Source organism: Solanum pennellii, chromosome 3 (assembly GCF_001406875.1).
Source record: "Solanum pennellii chromosome 3, SPENNV200".
Lineage (NCBI taxonomy): Eukaryota > Viridiplantae > Streptophyta > Magnoliopsida > Solanales > Solanaceae > Solanum > Solanum pennellii.
The window spans coordinates 20,590,437-20,601,271 of NC_028639.1; positions in this window are offsets into that span (position 1 = coordinate 20,590,437).

Sequence of the window (10,835 nt, forward strand, 5' to 3'; positions counted from 1 at the left end):
ATTATTATTATTATTATTATTATTATTATTATTATTATATATATATATATATATATATATATATATTATAAGGAAAAAGTTAGGAACTCTTTTTCCACAAAAGACTCCTATACAATCAAGTTACCAAGAACTCTTTGTCTTAGGCTTGAATAAACACATAAAGAAAAATTAAGGGTGCTTCACTCTCCACAACAATACTCTTCACCATACTCTCCCACTTAGGAGAAACCAATTATAAGGTCAACATAACATTACTACAAGGAACTCCCTCAAGGCACCTTAAGCCTTACTAATACTTTCTAACCAATGTCTATCTCATGAACATCAAGGATTCTCAAAGGTCTCATCTAACCACTACATCCCCCTTACTAGGAGAACTCACCTATACTCTTTCAAATCCATCACCTTCCTTTTGTATGGTTGGAGTCTTAAGAAACTTCAAACTATCTTATCAACCACTCCTTCACATTCTCACACTAAACCGTACATTTTTTTCCAACTTAACTTTCTTTCAAAAGGTAACCAAACCAATCTAAGGTCAAAACCACCTTCTAGCATACCTCATCTAACAAGTCACATCTCATCTTTTCTATCCCTCAACCCAAACTTTATAAAGTCACCCTCATGGGACAAACACATAAGGGAAACAAGCGAAAGACACCATATACAAAGCTCTTAGGCACGATTATATGAATGAAGAAGTGAAACTTTTATTAGCACCCAATAACCTACTATTTATAATGTGGAGCGCTTAACATTATAAAAAAGACTCTACTAGATGTGGTTCATAATACAACTAAGACACTCCCTAAACCTGATGCTCTTATACCATCTTTGTCATGACCCGCAAGTACACCCTAGAAGTTAGTCCATCTTGTGTCGTCACACGGCAAATGAGACTTCAAGAAGTCTTATCTAAGCCTCTTGTAGCACTCATTGCATAATAAACATTCTAAAATAGGTAAGAATTTAATACTTTATTCACATACGAAGAACTCTTTCATAAACAATACGCAAGCGAAAGACTTTCATTTAAACAATTTAAACCTTTACAACAATCTACTTGAACCCTCTAAACATTGGAGCTTATAACACTTAGGACTAAGCCCATACAAGACATAAAAGGTAAAGACTAAGACATAAGGAACTTGTGGATATTGTCCTCGAATCGGTGAGGACTCACCAATACATCATATTTAAGCCTTAGAAACCTATCCATCCTCCATGACACATCAAGACTTCTAATTCCCTACACTTTAGTCAAAAAGGGAAAAGAAGGGGTTAGCACAGTAGATGTACTAAGTATGGAAGCCATGCAAAAACCATGAGAAAGGGACATTTAGTAAACAAGATGCTTTTCATGAATTTAGATTAAAACAACATACTATAAATATAAGAACAACATTTAACAACATAGAAACACATAGGAAATCATTTAACAAGAAGTCACATTTTAGCAAACATTACATTAAAGTCACTTCACTGTACAATGAACTCAATTCATTGTTACAATGAAGTTCCTACACTTCACATTTGACAACCTTTAGCATGTTATCTTGTCACTCAAAGATATCTAAGATTCACTTAAATTACACAAAGAGAGACTGCCCATACACCCTCTCTAGATGTTCCTAAACGACTCTCAAGATTACTTATGATGATTCACATACACACTTAAGAGATATCAACATATAAACATGAGATTTTCCGACCAAGGCGCCTCTAAGGTTCACTTGAGCTAGTTGTGAAGCGACCGCCCATACAATCCCTCTCACACGTGTAAGAGATCCTATAGACTCCCTCAGATAGAACCATTTTCATTTAACACATTAGCATATAGGTGATATGAAATTCTCCTTCCAAAGGCTATCACAAGACTTACTTAAGTATGTGAAGAAGATAACGTCCAAAGTCAACTCTTCAAGATTACCTAAATAATCCTTAAGATTACCTAAGGCTTATATCATGTCCACATAATAAACCAATTTCCCTAACTAGAGTCATTCTTATGACTTATCTAGGTAACCTAAGAAGTGACCATTCCTATGCCCCCTTCACACCTTAACTAGACAACCCTTAATTATTCTAGATAAGTACTACTTCATTTTTAACATACTTTATTAACTTAAGTCAATACATTCACTAGTTCATTAAGAGACATTCATCACATAAAGGACATTCAAGTAATAGTCTTTAACAAGACCTAGGGACTCCAAATAACATCTTCAAAGCCTATTGTGCAATGTCTAGATAGTGTCCTATACCACCACCTGGACTTTTTCGAACTCCTCAAATTCTAATAGATATTCCACATGATAATAATAGGCAATAAAAAAGATAGACCATGAGAGGTAGACATGGAATCCGGAGTTCTAACCTACTCCGATGAGGGTGCTCTACTTTCCAAGGGTAGAACTAGGAGACATCCCATGTAGCCACATGGCTAAGGAATACGAAAGGCGTGCTTTGTATTCTAGTATCATACTTAACTAGAACTACTTCCCCTTGCCATACTCACTCGGTGTTAGCCATCGTTCTCATAGAGTAATTCACATTGAATTGGTTCACATAAAAGGGTTCCATAACAAGTTCATAACCCAATCACATTTACCCTACCAAAGAGGACCTCTTCGGGCTACCTTCCAATGGCGACAAGAAGCTCATTATGACTTTACTAGGTATTAATATGATGCCATTCCACCCAATTAACCTTATATCCGTCATTCCTTTACTTGAAGAATACCATTACAACTTTCGAGTTCAACATACATAACCATACCACTAGGTTCAAGGTTTCAATTCAATAAGTATAATATTCAATTGATCTAAGAATATTCAATACTCAATTTATCAAATTGAAACAGGCTATAAACCAATTAACCATAATCTATACATGAATCAAAAGCCTATACCAATCTACACATGAATTCATCAATATTAAAGCATGATCACATAATCATATTTTAGCCAAATTTGAGAGATTTGTGAATGTCAAGGATTCATCGAGAATTTCATTGGAAAACATCAATTATACATCAATTTCATCATATATAAATGTTTGGAAACTATTTATGCAAGAACCTAGACTTAGAGTAGAAATTGGACTTTTTCATATTTTTTCATCTTCGAAATTGGGTCTTACCTGATAGCAAACTTTAGATGAAGAACTTCCATACCTTATTTGAAGAATACAAATCTAATTGAGTAATAAAATCCATTGAAGACCCATCTTCAATCTCTTTCTTCACCTTGAATTCACATGGAGGTTTATGGAGGAACTTTAGGAGGGAATATGTTTTGATTTGGAAGAGTAAAATCTTCTAAGTGTTATTCACTTATTTGCACATTTAAAATACCCAATATATCCTTAATATACCTCCAATACATCCAATTAGAAGTCTAGCAAATTTACAAGTACACCCCTACACTTGGCAGTGAACTGTATGCAAAAATAGGCCAATCGAAGGACTACCCATCCACGGGGTGTAAGCCCACTTACGGGCCCTTCTGGAAACCGTCGATGATGTCAGAGGCTTGGAACAGGTTTGTTTTCAACCCATGCTAAGAACCTACCCACTCCCACCACCTACGAGGCATCGACCAGGCTACAAGTTGTCGACTGCCTTCCGTAGGTGGACTGTCATTTGGCAGTTTTATCCATCATCTTTGGTCCTTCCTCAAGGACCCTTGGATTGTCCTCAGGGATAATTTCCCAGATGATTCCAACCCGAATACTATAATAAATGATTTTAACAACTCTCACATTAAATTCATCCAAATCAAACATGTAAAACGGAACGAAACATGCCTGGACACACAAGGTCATTTCAAGGCACATCTTTGGAACTTCATGGACGTTTGACCTACAAACTCCATGAAACTCGACACCCTGCCTATACATGATATAGTAACTCATTTATGTAACGCCGACAAGGCCACATCAATTCACATAACACCGCCACCATAAGTTTATCATACAAATCAAAACATAATTGTAGAATAAATAACACCAAAATAGGATAAACAGGGCAGCATACCCCCTCAATATCTTACCACTTCGATTTCAATGATAAAGCATCTGATTCGATATCATAAGGCCCTTACCCAAGGCCACAACAAACAATTCAATACAATTGTATCAATGATCAATGAAACTAGGTCATTAAATTACATATTTATCAATTTAATACAACCTAGACATCAATATAATATAATTATTGCATCATTAGATAGGCCATAGAAAAATACATGAGGAATCATATACCTTAAGTCAATATCAATTCAATAAGTCTAACATTCAATAGATCTAGGAATATTCAATACTCAATTGATCAAATTAAACATCCTATACAACAATTAACCATAATCTATACATGAATCTAATGCCCATAACAATCTACACATGAATTCATCAATATCAAAGCATGATCACATAACCCATATTTTAGTCAAATTTGATAGGTTTTTGAATGTCAAGGATTCATGGAGAATTTGATTGTAAAACATCAAATATACATCATTTTCATCATATATAAATGTTTGTAAACCATTTATGCAAGAGCCCAAGAGTTAGAGTAGAAATTGGACTTTTTCATGTTTTTGAAATCTTTGAAATCATCTTTGAAATTGGCTCTTAGGTGATATCTAACATTAGATGAAGAACTCCCATACCTTATGTAACGACCTGTTTAGTCGTTTTGAGCAGCAGATTTTATTTCTGAAAAAACTGTGTGAGTCGACGGAACCCACGACGGACCATCATGGGCACGACGGGCCGTCGAGGCAGTCTCGTTCCAAAAGACTTAGACTTCTGAAATTTGGGTACTGAAATTGACTCTCTGAACTTGGCGACGGACCTGCAGGACGAACCGTCGTGGGCACGACGGACCGTCGCAGGTGTCTCGTTCCAAAAGACTTAGACTTCTGAAATTTGGGTACTGAAATCGACTCTCTGAACTTGGCGACGGACCTGCAGGACGAACCGTCGTGGGCACGACGGACCGTCGCAGGTGTCTCGTTCCAGAACACTTAGACTTCTGAAATTTGGGTACTGAAATCGACTCTCTGAACTTGGCGACGGACCTGCAGGACGAACCGTCGTGGGCACGACGGACCGTCGCAGGTGTCTCGTTCCAGAACACTTAGACTTCTGAAATTTGGGTACTGAAATCGACTCTCTGAACTTGGCGACGGACCTGCAGGACGAACCGTCGTGGGCACGACGGACCGTCGCAGGTGTCTCGTTCCAGAACACTTAGACTTCTGAAATTTGGGTACTGAAATCGACTCTCTGAACTTGGCGACGGACCTGCAGGACGAACCGTCGTGGGCACGACGGACCGTCGCAGGTGTCTCGTTCCAGAACACTTAGACTTCTGAAATTTGGGTACTGAAATCGACTCTCTGAACTTGGCGACGGACCTGCAGGACGAACCGTCGTGGGCACGACGGACCGTCGCAGGTGTCTCGTTCCAGAACACTTAGACTTCTGAAATTTGGGTACTGAAATCGACTCTCTGAACTTGGCGACGGACCTGCAGGACGAACCGTCGTGGGCACGACGGACCGTCGCAGGTGTCTCGTTCCAGAACACTTAGACTTCTGAAATTTGGGTACTGAAATCGACTCTCTGAACTTGGCGACGGACCTGCAGGACGAACCGTCGTGGGCACGACGGACCGTCGCAGGTGTCTCGTTCCAGAACACTTAGACTTCTGAAATTTGGGTACTGAAATCGACTCTCTGAACTTCGTGACGGAATGGCAGGACGGACCGTCACAGGCGTGACGGGCCGTCACAGACTCTTGGTAAAAATCTAGTCTCTGAACTCTGTGACGGAGCAGCAGGACGGACCGTCGCAGGCACGACGGCCCGTCACAGGCTGCGTAATCCCAGGCTGGGTCGGATTTCTGTTAGTTATTTAAGGGGCGTTTTGGACTATTCCTGCTTTAATTATAAAGTTAGTGGGTTAATGTTAATAAGTCTAATTACTTGGGGGTTAAAAGAGGTAACCTTGAGTTAATTAGTGGGATATTATTGCCATCTTTATACTTAATTATATGCTAATTAGGGTAAAAGAAAGAGGGTTTGAATAAGAAAAAGAAAAAGAACAAAAAAAGAGGGAGAACGAGTAGAGAGAGAAAGGAACGAAGAGGATAGCAAGGATTTTTGAGAATTTGCTTGCTTGATCACGCATCTTCGGTGGAGGTAGGTTATGGTTTTTATGCTATTCGTAGTAAACTCTTAATAGCGAATGATATGTGTTGGGTAGTATTGTAAACCCTTCTATATGCTTAATTGTATGCATGTATGAATGTGATTATATAATTGTGATAAAATAAGCATGATGAAGCTATTGAATCCCAAATCTTGAAAAACCCTAATCTACTTTGTTAATGAGATTGATGATGCCTTAGTATAAAAGAAGGCTTGATGAACTAAAGTAATGGGGTTGATGATGCCTTGGTATAAAGAAGGATTGATGAATTAATAGAATGAGATTAGTGGAGCGGGTGTCACGAACCGACACGTAGTATTAGGGGGACCGGGTGTCACGAACCGACACGTAGAATTAGGGGATCGGGTGTCACGAACCGACACGTAGAATTAGGGGATCGGGTGTCACGAACCGACACGTAGAATTAGGGGATCGGGTGTCACGAACCGACACGTAGAATTAGGGGATCGGATGTCACGAACCGACACGTAGAATTAGGGGATCGGGTGTCACGAACCGACACGTAGAATTAGGGGATCGGGTGTCACGAACCGACACGTAGAATTAGGGGATCGGGTGTCACGAACCGACACGTAGAATTAGGGGATCGGGTGTCACGAACCGACACGTAGAATTAGGGGATCGGGTGTCACGAACCGACACGTAGAATTAGGGGATCGGGTGTCACGAACCGACACGTAGAATTAGGGGATCGGGTGTCACGAACCGACACGTAGAATTAGGGGATCGGGTGTCACGAACCGACACGTAGAATTAGGGGATCGGGTGTCACGAACCGACACGTAGAATTAGGGGATCGGATGTCACGAACCGACACGTAGAATTAGGGGATCGGGTGTCACGAACCGACACGTAGAATTAGGGGATCGGATGTCACGAACCGACACGTAGAATTAGGGGATCGGGTGTCACGAACCGACACGTAGAATTAGGGGATCGGATGTCACGAACCGACACGTAGAATTAGGGGATCGGGTGTCACGAACCGACACGTAGAATTAGGGGATCGGATGTCACGAACCGACACGTAGAATTAGGGGATCGGGTGTCACGAACCGACACGTAGAATTAGGGGATCGGATGTCACGAACCGACACGTAGAATTAGGGGATCGGGTGTCACGAACCGACACGTAGAATTAGGGGATCGGATGTCACGAACCGACACGTAGAATTAGGGGATCGGGGGTCACGAACCGACACGTAGAATTAGGGGATCGGGTGTCACGAACCGACACGTAGAATTAGGGGATCGGGTGTCACGAACCGACACGTAGAATTAGGGGATCGGGTGTCACGAACCGACACGTAGAATTAGGGGATCGGGTGTCACGAACCGACACGTAGAATTAGGGGATCGGGTGTCACGAACCGACACGTAGAATTAGGGGATCGGGTGTCACGAACCGACACGTAGAATTAGGGGATCGGGTGTCACGAACCGACACGTAGAATTAGGGGATCGGGTGTCACGAACCGACACGTAGAATTAGGGGATCGGGTGTCACGAACCGACACGTAGAATTAGGGGATCGGGTGTCACGAACCGACACGTAGAATTAGGGGATCGGGTGTCACGAACCGACACGTAGAATTAGGGGATCGGGTGTCACGAACCGACACGTAGAATTAGGGGATCGGGTGTCACGAACCGACACGTAGAATTAGGGGATCGGGTGTCACGAACCGACACGTAGAATTAGGGGATCGGGTGTCACGAACCGACACGTAGAATTAGGGGATCGGGTGTCACGAACCGACACGTAGAATTAGGGGATCGGGTGTCACGAACCGACACGTAGAATTAGGGGATCGGGTGTCACGAACCGACACGTAGAATTAGGGGATCGGGTGTCACGAACCGACACGTAGAATTAGGGGATCGGGTGTCACGAACCGACACGTAGAATTAGGGGATCGGGTGTCACGAACCGACACGTAGAATTAGGGGATCGGGTGTCACGAACCGACACGTAGAATTAGGGGATCGGGTGTCACGAACCGACACGTAGAATTAGGGGATCGGGTGTCACGAACCGACACGTAGAATTAGGGGATCGGGTGTCACGAACCGACACGTAGAATTAGGGGATCGGGTGTCACGAACCGACACGTAGAATTAGGGGATCGGGTGTCACGAACCGACACGTAGAATTAGGGGATCGGGTGTCACGAACCGACACGTAGAATTAGGGGATCGGGTGTCACGAACCGACACGTAGAATTAGGGGATCGGGTGTCACGAACCGACACGTAGAATTAGGGGATCGGGTGTCACGAACCGACACGTAGAATTAGGGGATCGGGTGTCACGAACCGACACGTAGAATTAGGGGATCGGGTGTCACGAACCGACACGTAGAATTAGGGGATCGGGTGTCACGAACCGACACGTAGAATTAGGGGATCGGGTGTCACGAACCGACACGTAGAATTAGGGGATCGGGTGTCACGAACCGACACGTAGAATTAGGGGATCGGGTGTCACGAACCGACACGTAGAATTAGGGGATCGGGTGTCACGAACCGACACGTAGAATTAGGGGATCGGGTGTCACGAACCGACACGTAGAATTAGGGGATCGGATGTCACGAACCGACACGTAGAATTAGGGGATCGGGGGTCACGAACCGACACGTAGAATTAGGGGGTCAGAGTGTCACGTACCGACACATAGAATTAGTGGGACGGGTGTCACGAACCGACACGTAGATTTAGGGGATCGGAGTGTCACGTACCGACACATAGAATTAGTGGGACGGGTGTCACGAACCGACACGTAGATGTAGGGGATCGGAGTGTCACGTACCGACACATAGAATTAGTGGGACGGGTGTCACGAACCGACACGTAGATGTAGGGGATCGGAGTGTCACGTACCGACACATAGAATTAGTGGGACGGGTGTCACGAACCGACACGTAGATGTAGGGGATCGGAGTGTCACGTACCGACACATAGAATTAGTGGGACGGGTGTCACGAACCGACAGGCCATGAATTAATTGAAGAATCATCTTACACTTCCTCGCAGTTGAGCGAAGAAGCGATCCATACTGCCACGACGAAGGAGGAATTGGACGAATCAAGGCACATATACGAATCAACTCAGAAAATTGGAGGTAAAGAGGGTGAAAATCAATCGATTGATTTGCAGGCAAATCAAAAAACGAGTGGGTCGAAGTCTCGCAATAAGGAGGTGACAGAAGTGCCTCAAGATAGTGATCCAAATCGATCGCAATTGGAGGGGAATCGACGAGGAATGGGTATTGGGGAATCATCTCTTGTTCTTGATACGCATAACACACAAAATTTGGGGGAATCTTGAAAAAAAAATATCGAATCATTAATTGCTGGGGAAGTTGATGAATCGAAGAGGAGAAATCTTGAGCAAGAAAATCGACTTGGCCAGCAGCAAAGGAATATCGGGCAATTGCTTGAAGAAAATTGCAGAAATCAACAACAACAAAGTAGTTCAAACACAGAAAAATATGGAAATATGGGTCATCAACGAACTAGTAATTTTCCCCCTCATTCAAGTTCTCAGAGGGAAGAAATACAAGCACTCACTCAATCTAAGGAAATACGAAATCAAGGTTCAATAGATTCTATTCACCCTACACCGAATCGACAAGATGGTGAGTTTTCTGCTTTGCATCATAATAGAACAGAGAATAATCAAGGTAATATCAATCTTACTGTGATAACCGATGGCAGAATGAATGAAAATAATAGGAAAGTTAATCAATCTGGGAGGCAGCAAGAAGTAGATTATCAATCGAATTTTCCTACTATTTCTAGTAATTTTGATAGACCTATTGCTAAGCCTACTACTGGTAAAACTGATTAAAATACAGGGAATCATAATAATTTTCCTAAGAAAGATCAAGCGCAAGAACCAGCTCCTTAAACTGTAATACAAACCTATACTGATAGATTGAGATATAACCAATCTAAAATAGGTTTTAGCATTAAGTTGACTGATCCAGAAATCACCACTAAACAAGGTTAACCTACTGTGTTGTATGTGAAAGATAAAGTAGTTAATGATTTGGCCTCTGCTTGCAAATTCACTCTTATTGGAAAGTTTGTTTATACTATTCCTAGAGTTGAATTAATTAGGAAGAATTTCATTCTTCAAAGGCAATTATCTGGTGGTGTAAAGATAGCTCATTTTAATTCTCGTCAAGTTTATATTGATGTTGACAATGAACATGATTACAACATGATTTGGACTAAACAGCGTATGACTATAGAGGGTCAAGTTATGAGGATTCAAGCATGGAATCCTACTTTTAATCCTGATGAAGAAACTCCGTTAGTACCAATATGGATTTCTCTTCCGGAACTACCTTGGCATTATTATAATAAGGAGTTTATCACCAGTCTACTATCTCCCATAGTTAGAGTGTTGTATTTAGTTTCTTCTTCAATAAACAAAACTAGAGGAAGTCAAGCTCGTGTTAAAGTCCAAGTACATCTTATTAATGATAGACCCCCTCATATTTGGATGGGCTATATTGGACAAGATATTACGAATGATAGATGGCAAAAGATTGTTTATGATAATATCCCAGATTATTGTTTTTACTGTAAAC